This window comes from Vespa mandarinia, chromosome 1 (assembly GCF_050613455.1).
Source record: "Vespa mandarinia isolate Hongniang chromosome 1, ASM5061345v1, whole genome shotgun sequence".
Taxonomy (NCBI): domain Eukaryota; kingdom Metazoa; phylum Arthropoda; class Insecta; order Hymenoptera; family Vespidae; genus Vespa; species Vespa mandarinia.
Genome location: NC_140810.1, coordinates 5,002,604 through 5,017,744, shown reverse-complemented (window position 1 = coordinate 5,017,744; position 15,141 = coordinate 5,002,604). Strand labels below are relative to the sequence as shown.

Sequence of the window (15,141 nt, the reverse complement as noted above, 5' to 3'; positions counted from 1 at the left end):
AAAAAAAAGGCAAAGAAAAGGCGAATCGATCCACAACCGAACTAACGGGTGAAAACTCCGAATCTTATCTTCTCCTTTGAGACTTGCGACTGGCAGCGTCTAAAGAAAGAAGGGAAAAAAAAATATATAAAAAAGAAAAAAGAGATTATCCTTTCCATCCTTGATTATTATGAAACAACCGAGATCAGAAAGAAAGAAAGAGAAAAAGAGAGAAAGAGAGAGAAAATATATACACTTTTCATGAATAAATATATGTATATGTATTTCTATATATTGTACACCGGGATTTCTCTCGAGAATACTTAGGGCATAATGACAAAAAAAAAAGACTATATAAATAGAATATGCGAAATATCGAATAAGGTATTATTTTTGAAGAATAAAGATATACTTCCCCGACAACAAAGTTCAGGGCTTTAAATGTAAAGAGTAAAAGAGAGAGAGAGAGAGAGAGAGAGAGAGAGAGAGAGAGAGAGAGAGAGAGAGAGAGAGAGAGAGAGAGAGAGAGAAAAAAAGATCAAGTAAAACGTGACGACGATATCAATGAACGTGAAAGAATGAGAAAGAAAAAGGATTTTGTTCCAATTGCAAGGCCAAGTTTTCCAAATAAATCACGATTATCTAAGATTAATAAAGATAGAAAGGAAGGGAGAAGAATGAGAGAAAGAGAAATAGATAGAGGAAGAAGAGAAAGAAAGAAGATCTTAAGATCGTGAGATCGAAAAGTGGCAATAAAATAACAGGATTTATCTTTCACGAGTCGAGAGAGTCGTCCCTTTTGTTCCACTTTCTTTTCCAGTGTTCGATACTCTCTCTCTCTCTCTCTCTCTCTCTCTCTCTCTCTCTCTCTCTCTCTCTCTCTCTCTCTCTCTCTCTATCCTTTTGCAGAGATAGAAACGATAATGTCACGAATCGAAGTATCAGAAAGTATAACTGTAGAAGGGTACAAAGCCGATAAAAGTTCAATGAAGGAGTCGTCTTCGTTGGCCAATGGTAGAAAGCCTTTTGGAAACGTCTCGAGTGATGAAAAATGAAGATCGAAAGAGGAAGAGAGAGAGAGAGAGAGAGAGTGAAAGAATAAGAAACAAAAAGAGTTGAAGAAATAATAAAGAAAGAGAAAGAGAGAGAGAGAGAGAGAGAGTGAAAGAATAAGAAACAAAAAGAGTTGAAGAAATAATAAAGAAAGAGAAAGAGAGAGAGAGAGAGAGGGAAGGGAGGGTGAGAGTGCGAGGGAGGAACATAGATTTAGCAAGTATCAACGAGACAAAGAACCTTTTCACTGAAATCGTCGACTCGAATTCGACTTCATTCGATCTACCTTCGTGAAAATAATGTTCTTCAAAGTTTACTTTAAGCAAAACATAATTCTTTAAAAGTAAGAATTAGAAAAGTATAGAGAATAGCAAACGTTGCATCGAACAGTACGCGAAATCGATGATATAAAAATTTATATATACGATGAACGTACTTTAATGATATTAATAGCATCAAAAATTAGTTCTTAATATTCCAATTCAATGTAAATTTAAAATTAAATTATTCAAATAAATATCGCGTATCCCAATGCGCGGACACGATTCGCAGTATAAAAAAAAAGAAAAAAAACGCTTTATCGGAAAATAAAATATCTATTCGATATGGATTATTCCATCGGAACATTTTCTTTCTTCGTTTTGTATCGTCGTCGTCGTCATTGTCGTTATAGAATTTTAGAGATAATAAATAATAAATTGTTATGTACGATTGAATGTTAAAGGATAAAAAAGCTTAAAAAAAAAATAAAAATCTTGTTGATATTACGAATTAATTCTTTGAGGTACATAATTTTAAAGAAAATACAAAACCTAAGTTGCATAGAAATCTTTTTTAATATAAAAAAAATGAAAAAGAAAAAAAAAGAGAAAACAAAGACGTTCACTTCTATTATTTATCATAAAATATTAATTACTGTAATTATAATATAACTCTCATCATGCATAATAAGCTAAATAAAAGCTAAAAAGGGACAATATTTAATCAACCTAATTCACTCCCCCGAAATCGAATTTAAACGAATAATAATATATTGAAACAATCGTTTCCTGTCTATCGATAATAGTTATCGAGGAATAATCTCGATAATCGATTTTATTGTCATACCGGTTGTATAAAAATTTACGATAAAAAAAAAAAGAAAAAGAAAGAAAAAAAGAGAAAAAGAAAAAAAGAAAAGAGAAAAAGAAAGAAAAAAAGAAAGAAAAAAGAAACTCGATCTCGTTATCTTATTGCTAAAGGACTTCGAAACGACTTTGAAAACGCAAACGCGACCAACGCTTTTCTCCCTTTCGTTAATCTCTTTTTCCTTTTCTTCATTGGATCCGTGCCAGGACTATTCGAAAGAAAGTCAGTCGAGGCCCTTCTTCTTTTTGAATGGATCACAACCATGCTGACCGACTTCAAACGTTTTCAAACTCCCCATTTTGTCAATAGCGCGTTGTTCATTAATCTCTCGACTGTATCTGTCGGCTAAAAATCTTTCTTCTTTTTTACGAATCAAAGGTCTCCTACGTAGTGCTTCATGCTCCGAATATCGCATAAATCCGTGACCGTGTCCGATTCAATGGACTACTCCTACTCCTCCTCTCCTGACCGAATCACATGCTACCTTTCATACAAAATAACGTATAACTTTAATTCTTCTATAAAGAAAAATCATTTTTTTTCTTCTTCTTTATTTTCGTATTTATTTTTTTTTTTTTCTGATTTGAGCGAAATCCCTTAATCCCTAAGTTTATCCCTTTTGGACGTAGTAAATGCTTAATCTCATAAAAAGACACATACCATCGATATATATATATGTATGTAGAAGTTATGATATAAAGAAAAAAAAGGAAAGAAAAACAAAAAAAAATAAATAAATAAATAGAGAAAAAAAAATAAAGAAAAGAAAAAAGAATGAGAAATCAAACCTCACTGAGGTTTATTCTCAAATGTTAACTTCCTCATCTATTTATATTTACATATACATATACATATACATATATATATATATATATATTTCCTCTATCTATCGAAATAAAGATGAATTCAATCGCAAAGCTTGTAATCACAACTTACGGTCTAACACCAATCTCGGCATATTTACGTAATTACTGAAAGCAACAGTGAAATCGATTGTTCCATCGAAAAGGAGATCACTTTGAACACCAGTGAACGCCGCTTGGTAGTGCAGCCAATGGCGAAATGAACGAACGAACAAACGAACGAAGGAATAAACGCATACACGCAAATACGCACGAATCATTTCAGTCCGTGTATTCTACACGATCGATCACAAGCATAAATGCCCACAAGCACACTCTAGTTGCTTCGTCCATCCATCCATCTATCCATCCATCCATCCATCCATCCATTCATCCACCCATCCATCCATCCATCCATTCATCCACCCATCCATTCATTCGTTCATTCATTCATCTATCCATCCAACCATCCAACCGGTCGCCGTCATAGACTTTGTAAGGGCAGAGAACGCGTACAGGCAGTTAATCAACGGACGAACCAAAATCCAAGGGTAGGGTAGGATGTACCTCTCTATCTCTCTCTCTATCTATCCATCTCTCTCTCTCTCTCTCTCTCTCTCTCTCTCTCTCTCTCTCTCTCTCTCTCTCTCTCTCTCTCTTGCTCTTCGATTCGCATATCCCAGTGACGAGTAAGTATGTCTCTCTATACGCGTAAAAGTCCATTTACGAGCGTTCATATGGGCAGCACATCGGTGTACGACGCGTGCCCATGAAGACCCAGATGCCATTTGGAGCAATCCATTGCTCATAAATCGCGTTGCCAAAGCTGCGAAACGATGTGAAAGCGCGTTCACCTTTCGAACGAGTTATGTATGTATATATGCATGTATATATATGTATGTATATATATATATATATATATATATGTATATATGTAGATACGTATATATATGATAGAATATACTTGTCGTTAGTTAATATACGTAGGTTCAGAGATATCTTCATTACTCCCTTAATTATATGGTAGTCTTTATTACAACGTAAAACATAATGTATCTAGTAACATCATCTACGAAATAAAATATAAAGTTAATACGAAATAAAATCGTGGGAGTCCTTTATCGATTATTATTACCAATTATTTCTCTATCTTCGGATTGTCCAAATACTATAATATATTATCTCACTTTCCCTTTAACTCATCCCCATTTACACTTCTCCAAATAACTATAGCCATATATATATATATATATATATATATATATATATATATATATATATTGGTTGTTTCATTCGACTCAATCGTATAAAGTGTACATCCACTATTTTCGGCACGATTCAAAAGATATAATCCGAGAAAAGATAGATTTATCTGAAATAATATTTCTTTATTTTGTTACACGAAGCACTCATCTTGCCCATTGAAAATGTTCCTTCGTATTGTACATTATAATGGAGAAAAGCACGTTTAGATTATTAAATGCAACATTGCGTTTACTCGCAATGTTACCGCCGGCTATCGAGCATTTCTTTTATTCTTCCCACGAAAGGATATGAAAGAATCGATGTGAACATAAATGCGTTCAGGAAAAAAAAGTAAGAAAGATATTACGATAGAGAGATAGAGAGAAAGAAAAAGATAAAAAGAGAGAGAGAGAGAGAGAGAGAGAGAGAGAGAGAGAGAGAAGGCCAGGTGCATATACCTACATCCCTTTTGGAAGCATCGCGTCACGTATCGATAAGTCCTAATATTTATGTTACGCACTTCGCGCTTTCGACTCGGAAGAGCGTCATCTCCATACTATCCTTTTCCTTTTACAACATTGTCGTCGTTGCCGTCGTCCGTCCTCGCCATTCGTCGTTCGTCCCTGCGAATTCACGAGCCGCCGTAGTCGCGAGCAAATATTTACGGAGACCATCGACGAATCGATGCCGGTGTATCCGCCTTCATGCTCCAACGCAAATCCTCCCTTGTTGGGGCACTGACCGCGAGAGGAACGAGCGAGCAAACGATTGAGTGAGCGTACGAGCGAATGAGCGAGCGTGAGAGAGAGAAAGAGAAAGAAAAAGAGAGATAGATAGAGAGAGAGAGAGAGAGAGAGAGTGAGAGAGAGAGAAAGGAGGGATAAAAAAAATAGGTGCCGCGAAAATCGATGCTACACAACCCGTTTAACGCTGCATCGAGCAAACTCTCTCGCAAAGTAGGCTCGATAATATGGATAACTAACTCATCATCAAGAAAACTGAACGTGGAAAGAATTAAAAAAGAAAAACAAAGAAAAGAAAGAAAGAAAAAGAACAAAAAAAAAAAAAAAGAAAACATAGGAAAAATAATGAAAAAGAAAACGGGTTTTTCTCGCGAATCGTTGTCTAACTTTTATAAATGAAAAACAAGCAAGCAAGCGTTGAAAGTTCGATTATCTCGATCGTCCGTGCTCGCCTCGTTAATCAGACTTTCCTATTGTCGAAAGTGATCGTCTCGTTCCTCTTTTACGCTTTCCCTTCGAATAATGTCAGACAATTCTTTTCTCTAAATCTCTCTGTCTCTGTTTGTCTCTCTTTCTCCCTATTTCTCTCTCTTTCTCAATTCATTACATATTTTCCACGGATGCGGTATTACACAACGACTATTACGGATTATACGAATTCTATATAAACGGGTGCGTCGATAATTCTCGGGGCGTAGTAATTAATGTCGAGCGTAAAATTACGTTTATTTCTGTCTAGATCTCGATAATATTCAACGAATGTTTTAAATGCTATAGAAAATTAGACGACCGCTATGCTACGATACTTCGAATCCGAACTTAACACGCTTGGGTCGTAATTTAAGAACAATGAACAGGGTCGAGCATGCTTTATTCAGGGCGCGCTAATGTGACGTCAGAAAGGCAAAATGTGATATTTCTATTTCGAGATTTATCGGTTCAAAATCCTACACTTACATTGTTAAAAATTTATTGGAAAGAAAACAACAGTATATTTCATTATCGTTCGAAAATTATCATCCGAGGATCGATTATGCGATCAGTTTTTTTTTGTTTTTCTTTAAATTATCGTATTGACACGTTAATTGATAAATTAGTTCGTAAAACACATTCCAGATATTATCCTGGTAAGTACCTACCTATATACATGTAAAGAATTCTATCTGTCTCTCTCTCTCTCTCTCCCTCTCTCTCTCTCTCTCTCTCTCTCTCTCTCTCTCTGCCTGTTAAGTTATACAATTCTACCTTTTTTTATACAAAAACTATCAGAACATACACAAATATATATCCTCCTATACGTAGAATAGTTTCTATCCATCAACCAGGAAAGTGATTAAACTTTAGTAGGCAACGGAAAACCTGTCTACTAATTGAAAAATTGAGTAAGATATTTGCGAAAATGTCTATTTAATCGAAAGAAAGGAATAACTAAAAACGTCATCGACAACTAAAGGTGTAAATCATTCGTCGTTCCATTTTCTTTTCTTCTATTATATATATATATATATATCTTTTTTATTTTTTTCTATTTTTATTTTTTTATTTTCTTTTTTTTTGGTCAGATTCAAGCGTTCCATTAAATCCAATCGAAAATTTATTCTACGTTCTGAATCAAAAATCTCACCATTTTTGGGTTAAAAAATATAGCGGCGAGGGAAGGAAATAAACTGACAAAAAGTTAGGTATATCCGAAAAGGCACGATGGGTGAACAATTGCCAGTTTGGAAAAAAAAAGGAAAAAAGAAAAGGAAAAAAAAAAAAAAGGACAAACGCGTAAATACCGCGAAAAAATGTCAACCTTTTTCACCCACGACCTGAACAATACGTGCCCCGCACGATTACCTCTGAAACGAATCGAGAAAAAACGACGTTCCGATGCACCGAAAAAGCAAATAAAATACGTCTAGATAAACATGCAAATCGAGATCCGATATTGTTCGTATGTATATATATATATATACATGTATATAGTAGATATACATTTTTTCCTTTACTTCACGATTTATAAAGATGACACATAAGCTCGTACATCATATATTCTTTTGAAATTCTAAAAAGAAGAAATCTAATTTTTCAATACGACGGAATATAAATTATTGCGAATGAAACGATACTAATCATAAAAATGTATGCGATTATAATAATCATACAAATTTTGCATGTTTAACATCGAAATGAAAAGGAATTTTAATATCACATATATGTATGTACTTAGAATGATAAGATTGAAAATTAAATCATATGAATCTACGATTATATTTAATTATATACATACATATATATATATATATATATATATATATATATATATATTGCGTGTATATTTGCTTGTATATACGACTTATCTTATCTTATTTTTCCTAATAAAAAATGCTACACCTTAGATCTCTATAGAATTGAAATATATAAAACATGCCTCGTGAAATAGAACGTGAGTCGTTTTTTGAAGAAATAAAAAAGAAAATGGAAAAGGAAAATGGTATATACACACACACATACACATACAGAGATAGAGATAGAGATAGAGATAGAGAGAGAGAGAGAGAGAGAGAGAGAGAAAGAGAGAAAGAGAGAGAGAGAGAGAGTATAACTGAGTGCATCTGGCTTGTGTACACGAAACGCCGAAGGCGTCGAGAGAGAAGCAGGAAGATACTGCCTCTAAAGCTTACTAGAAATACTTTTGAGAATATAGGACACGTGTTCGTCCTTCGACAGGAAACGAGATTCTCTTCTCTCCCTTTGGCTGTTTCCACGACAATTAATTGCTAAGCTACGTAAAAACATATACACGTAAGTAAACTCTCGCTACTACTACTACTACTACTACTACTACTACTACTACTACTACTACTACTATTACTATTACTATTACTATCACTACTATTACTGTTTTGTAGATGCTACTTCCATTCGTAGCAAAGGATTCGATGACTAACTGTAGACACGTGTACGCCCTTTTAAACGATATGCGGCGTCTGCTTTCCTTCTACGTAATCGTTGGATAAGATTTTCGAACGAGAGCGTAACGAATTCAATCCAATCAGAGAATTCAATCCCCTCTTACTTCGCTAAAGCCAATTCTGGCGAAGAAAGAAATCCGAAGACGAATAGCTGAGCCAAAGAAAGAAGCGATTCGAGACTGTATGGGGTGAGAAAGGAGAGAAAGGGGAAAGGATTGAAGTGGAAGCCTTAGACACCGAGACGAGAAGAAAAGAATTTAACGCTCTCCGTGAATTTCTTAGCCAAGCGAATCTGGCGAGACACGTCGTCGTTGTAGATTAGAGACAAACCAGCCAAAGTATTTTCATCACGATCGAACGTTTCCAATACCTTTTTCTCCTTTTACGATCAAGGCCGTGATCGATAATTCTATACATTTTTTATCTCCGACGTGAAATAAAATCTCACTTTATTCGCTCTCTTTTTCTATCTATCTATCTATCTATCTATCTATCTATCTATCTATCCATCTAACTATCTCTTTCTATCGGAAAAGGAAAAAAGAGAGACGGATGAACGTCAGAGTCAGATGGACGCATTTGACGCGACGCGTCATTAAATTTTAACTCTGATCTCGTAGCGCCGCGTCAGTCTGAAACGATAATCGATAATAAAGATCGACCCTAATTGTAACTGTTGAGTTTCGCGATTACAAGAATTATAAATTCATGAATATACTGTTATCAATCCATCAAGGCTATATCATTGTTGACGAAAATACATATTTATTATTATTATTATTATTATTATTATTATTATTATTATTATTGTTTTTGTTCGTTATGTGTCGAATGATGTTTAGAATTAAAATTTTATCTTTTTATCTCGATCTTACGAAATACGGATATATATATATATATTTAATAACTTTCTGTTAAAAAACATGAAACTAATTGTAAACCATTTTTACGTTCCAGTTTCACGAAAAGCTTGATGACAACAAGAGAATTTCTCGGTACCGTGTCCGTTCGGCGAAACAAACTAGCATGTGTATTAAACGTAATTATACTTGGCTAATCCTAGCCGGGACAATAATTAATTACCTTACGTGCACAGTGACATGCCAGTAACGCTCGTTTCACTCTTCTCGTTTTAACGAATATATAGAAAAGTCTAACATTTTTCTTTTCGAATAATACGAATAAAGAAAAAATGAAAACAAATCTGAAAAGTTTAGTTTAAAATACGAGAACCGTAAATAGAAATTATTTCATTTTTCATTTGATATTAATGATAAAAGATAAATTATGATTGATTATCAAATTGAAAAAGATATTTTTATCATGGAAAATTAGAAATCTATTGGTGAAATAAAATTTTACTATTTTTTTTGTTTTGTTTTTGTTTGGTACTGTTATAATTAATACGAATATTCTCTAAAAATGTGTTCCTCTTTTCTATAATAAAAGTACAGATTATATGGATCAAATTTCTCTCTCTTTCTCTCTCTCTCTCTCTCTCTCTCTCTCTCTCTCTCTCTCTCTCCCCGTTGGCTCATAAAAATTTTTTTCTCTTTGCTACGTTCATCGGAAATATTTTAATTTGTGCATTACTCCGAATGATCTATCGTTTTATCGTGTAGCTATTAAAAATTCTTTTTTTTCTTTCTTCCTCTGCACATAAATTTTTACGAGATCCCTAAAAACGTTCGTGTAAATAAGACGTTGCAATGAAGTTGTAAAAAAGATGAATAACCGTCTTGTGTCCTTTCAAAGGCCGTGGCGACTGAAAGGTGAATAAAGTATTTCATTTATAAAACACTAAAGAGAAAGTTCATAAGACAGTGTGAGAGAAAGACAGAGAGAAAGAAAAGAAAGAAGATATAAAAAAAGAGGTAGACGGCCTCTTCTTTAGATACAAGGAGGAAGACGAGTCTCTTTTTCGAACATGCTTTTACCAAAGGAAGGCTTAGAAAAGTAAGTCGACGGGTTTTCTTTCCTTAAAGCAACCCGCATGCGGGATAAGGACGGCAAGGTTTGCATGGCCGCATTGCAGTGTCTGAAAATGATACAAGCTTGAAAATATTTATTATTTGCGTAATCGATAAGCACACAAGCCCACATTGGCTGAACACTTTTACATAATCTCTACGTCTAATATTATTAACGATTCCGAATGAAAATGTGGATCGATTATGCTTTATAAAAAAAAAAAAAAAATAAAAAAAAAAATAAAAAAAATAAAAAAAATAAAAAAAAAATAAAAAAAAATGTATATCTCTAATCGAATACTATAAATATATAATTATCTATTAAATCAATGATTTGACATAAACTTTTTGTAAAAAAGAAATGAATATTTTAAAGTTGAGTGAACAAAATTGTGCGTAAAGAAATATTCTTGCTTTTTTTTGTATTTTCCTTCGATGTCATCTATTTTTTATGTCATATATATATATATATATATATATATATATATATATATATATATATATTCACGAATAAAACGATAAAACGCGAAAGGAACGTTCGTGCCTTTTCTATCTTGCATAGACGCACGAAGAAGTATTCAAACGATTTTCGTAATTCGAATTAACCGAAGGAGGCCTTTACTTTGAATGCGCCAAAATTCCTATGCGTCTACAAAGTAAAAGAAGAAAAAGAAAAGGAAGAAGAAGACGGCGGTAGATGAAAAAAGAACGTCACACAACTGGGTCATGGATCACGTGCTCTAAAGAGTGCAAGTGCACTCTTAACCCGAGGAAAATAGACTCAATCTTCTGTTTTCCTTTCTCTCGTTGAGTTCCCTTTATTTTTGTCGATGATTAGGGAGAACGCGAAGACGCGAAAAAAAAAAAAAGAAATAAGGAATGGTTCCTACCAAATGATTTTTCTACTTTATTTTTTTTTCTTCTTGCTTTCATTCGCCGTCTTTATAAAGTTTCGAATAAAGTTCGCGATAATTAAACATCCGCTTAATTGTTACTTTATCGCCGCGATAATTATTTCGTCCAATTGACGTCCATATGATCGTCACTTTATCACTCTATTTCTCTTTCTTTCTGTATTGTTTTCTCTCTCTCTTTCTTTTTTTTTTTTTTTTATGCAAAATAGTTTTCTTGGAAAGGAACTCCGAATATCGCAACGTCCTTGAAAGAACGAGCATCAAACGAGGACATTTGTGAATGAGATTTCAAGGATTTATCATCGCGTCCTTCCACTTCCGGTCATTCGTTGAATAATCGATTCGAAGCGAGAGAGAGAGAGAGAAAGAGAGAAAAGCACAGAGAAGATGCATGCTCCTTCTTCCTTTTCCAAGAAGAACGTGGGAGCTGCAACGTGGAGATAAGAAAACGAAAAATCTTCAATGGAAAAATGGGGAGTGGCATGGGGGGGGAAGAAAAAGAAACAATGGAAAAATTGCTTGAATATTAATTTCCTTTTGTAACAAACTGAAGCAAGCGATAAATAGATACTAAGTAATATTTTTCTTCTACGGAAACGAGAATGATTTTGATCGTTCTAACGGGAAACACATTTTTGCAAGATATCCGACGTATCTTAATACACTTAATAACTTTGATAGTAACACTGATAATAATTATGTATTACAATGCTGTACAATTCCTATTCCTTTTTCGAAATATTTTCACGGAACGTAAATACGAATATAGTCAAAAAACACGATAATATTTAAAATCTAAATTCTAAAGCGATCATCTTAGTTCCTTTACGTCTAGACGGGTATTCTCTTTGTAAATAAACAGAAATATAAACGTTAAACGATCTTCAACGCGGGAGAGATCTTAAAATTATTCTATACACGGTAATCAATTAAAAGACGTCATAGAAGTAATAAGATGAGGGGGAGGGAGAAGAGGGTGGAAAATAAGAAAAGAAAAAAAGAAAATCTCTCGTTAATAATTATATATATATATATTTTTTTTAATTATAGCGTTTTTAAGCTCTTAATTATACGCCAAGACCGTGGCAGGCACGTCGATCGAAACGAATAGCATTAATTAATTAAAAAGAAAAATTTTATAATAAAAACACCGTTGGATCGTATAAACCTAACACGCATCTTGTAACTTCCACGCTAAATATTTATATATCTCGTGACAAAGAATCGAACGAAGAAAATAAACCCTTTCATTCATGGCGTTGATTCTATCATTCCGTTATTTGTTTCTACTCCTTCATTTTGTCGGTTTTACTAAGGTAGATCCTTAATCAAAAAACTTATCTGTACGGCCATCTTCTTCCTATCACTATCCATTATACTACCCTTTTCCTTTTCTCTCATAGCCCTATTAAGTTCGCCGAAAGAAGAAAAAGAAAAAGAACAAAAAGGACGAGAAGGAGGAGGAAAAAGAAGAAAAAGAAAAAGAAGAAAAAGAAGAAGAAGAAGGATAAGAGGGAGTAGATAGTAAATAAATAGACTTAAAATATATAAGAGAAGAGAAAGAAAAGAGAAAGAAAGACAAAAAAAAAAGAAAAAAAGAAGATCGTTCACAAGGTTCGTGCCTGAGATTGCTCGCTTCATCTCTGCTCGATCATCGTGTTAACACTATACGACGAATGAGCACACGAGACGCGTAACGCAGCACGATAAAGACTAGTATATAGTCCTGACTATATTAAAGCCAATCGATTTTTTTTTCCCTTCGGTTACGCTTATTGGAGATCTAGCCGATGGAAATAAACGAGTGTGTTGCTATTGTACAAGAAAAAAGAGAGGAAAAGGGAAAGAGAAATAAAAAAGAAAAAAAAAAAAGAAAAATTACAAAAAAGAAAAAGAAAAAGAAAAAAAAAGAAGTAAGGATGGGAATGTTATGAGCAAGAAAACTAGATGAACGATACGTTCGTCTTTCCAACATCCCGATCAAACAAGTGGAATTCCATCGTGGCTCTCATCACGAATCCAATACGAAGCGGAATCGAAGTGTCGATCGATCTTACGGTCCTTCTTCTTTACTTTATTTACTTTTTTCTTTACTTTTTTTTCTCCCCCCTTCTTCTTTCCTTCCTCCTCTTTACGATTTATCGGCGTAACAATCTCATCCCTCGTTGATAGCACCAAGTATAATCCACTGACCGAGAGACTAACGGAAGCACTTCCTTCTTTGTTGGAAAAAAAAAAAAAAAAAAAAAGGAAAAAAACACGAAGAAAGAAAAAAGTAATCGAAAAGAAAAAGGAAGAAGAAAAAAAAAAAGAAAATCACTGATATAACGACAGGAATTGACGACGAACTACTATTAAAACAAAACATAAAAATGTTGCTTTCGAATTTATACACCCGTCAGATTAACACTTCCACCGCGACGATCGTGTTTTTTCATTTATCGATTGATCTTTATCGATTCTACGATCTTGCGTTTTTCTTTTTTTTTTTTTTTTTCGTTGACAACGAAAAACGTATAAAACAAATCGCAATTGATTTTCTTTTTCTTTTTTTATCTTTTCTTTTTCTTTCTTTTTTTTTTTTTCTTTTTTTTTTTCTTTAATTCAAATTTAACACAACCTCGTTCGTATACGGTGATATAATAATTTTCAAACTCAAAAAAGATAAGAACATTCGTTCAATGTGATATAAAGTGAGACAAATTAATTGTGAAAAATACGATACACGGCGGAACTCGAAACACGCGATACCGAATCCAAAACTATACTGACCACTCCCGCGCTGTCGCTCGCGTGTACACGGAAGACCGAGAGTAGCGCCATCGCTCGGCCAAATCTCGAACTAATTGCCGTCAAGCCTGCTCGCACGCTCGCTCGCTCGTTCGCTTGTTTTCCTACCTTCCCCCACTACACTAACATTTTATCCCCACTCCGTAAAAACGTAAACCTTTTTTAGAATGGGTGTTTCCGATACTCTCATTTCTGTTTTTTTTTTATTTTCTTTTTCTTTCGATTTTTCCATCATAAAAAAAAAAAGAATTAATTGTATTAATCATTAAATTTTTTGGCAAAAGTTGGAAAAATTCTCGCGTTCGATCGTTCTAAGCTCTTTACCTTTCTGAATCCCTCGAGACTCCTTTAACTTTTCTATTTTCTACGCGCGAAGTTAAAAAGGAAAATACAAAAAAAAAAGAAAAAAAGAAAAAAAAAAAGAAAAAAGAAAAAAAAAGAAAAGAAAAGAAGAAGAAAAGAAAAAAAAGAAAAACAATTTATAATTTAACGTAATAATTTTATCGACCATTGCAAGAAAAACTTCAGATCAAGTCATAACTCCAGAAGCAAGCATTTCCGATCCCCATGTTCTATGAACATTTTCTACTTAAGTCCCTGGAACTTATTCCCAAAGTTTGTATAGACTATTCAGTTAGTTATACCCTGTATATATATATATATATATATATATATATATATATATATATTACTATTCTTATATATATGTATATATGTATATATAAGAATATTAAAAGAAAAAGAAAATATATGAAGGCATTTGAGATTCTTCTAGCACCTTTTACCGTTTTCATATTCTCTTTCGAGTGTGCGACTTGAGCACCCTTTCACGCGCTACTAGAATCGCGAACGCGAGGCAATTAAAAGAGCGATTAAGCGGATGCTGGCGTAACGAAGGAGGGTCACTCCCAAGGTCGCTGCACCGTAATACTGTAAATTTCCTTCAGACACGTATATTGTTTTAAATTGATTCCCTTCAGAGGAAGCGATACTCAACCGGGAATGGCTTCCTTTTTTTCTATGCACACAACGTCATGAGAAATTAGGGGGAAGGGAGAAACATCAGCGAACTCTCCGATTCAATGTCTACATACATATACATACATACATATACATATATATATATATATATGTATGGAAATTCCTTGAGTATAATTCAAATTTATAGAAAAAGTAAGAATTTCGAGTGATATCATTCATTTCATTTATTAAACAAAATTATAATAATGGAAAAAAGAGCTTATTAATTAAATCCTATATCAGTTTCCTTTAAAACCATTAAACGAACGAACAATCAGCTTGTTTTATTAATCGGCTATTAATTTTCTACATTACAAAGCCAATTTTCGATCGTAAAAATTCTTATGGTTAAATGTTAACGAACCTAAAAAGAACGCTCCCTTTTTTTCTTTTCTAACGGACGCAGTATGGAAATTAAACGAAATATCATTGGTGCTGTTACTACTATTATTACTATTATTATTATCATTATTATTATTATTATCATTATTATTATT

At 33.5% G+C, this 15,141-nt stretch overlaps 1 protein-coding gene across 15 annotated transcripts in view; it reads right to left on the bottom strand.

Moving 5' to 3' along the window:
- LOC118444948 (rap guanine nucleotide exchange factor 2) overlaps positions 1-15,141 on the bottom strand; it is a 128,189-nt gene that overhangs the window by 57,185 nt on the left and 55,863 nt on the right. For 4 of the 15 annotated variants that reach the window (XM_035873766.2, XM_035873764.2, XM_035873767.2 and 1 more), the window contains exon 1: positions 12,917-13,068. The exons of 4 other annotated variants lie outside the window; for them this stretch is intronic. The gene's annotated coding sequence lies outside the window, so the exon portion shown is untranslated. Of the gene's footprint in view, positions 1-12,916; positions 13,075-15,141 lie in introns of those variants that run through there. 7 more of the 15 variants (XM_035873775.2, XM_035873771.2, XM_035873777.2 and 4 more) reach the window with 4 other exon arrangements.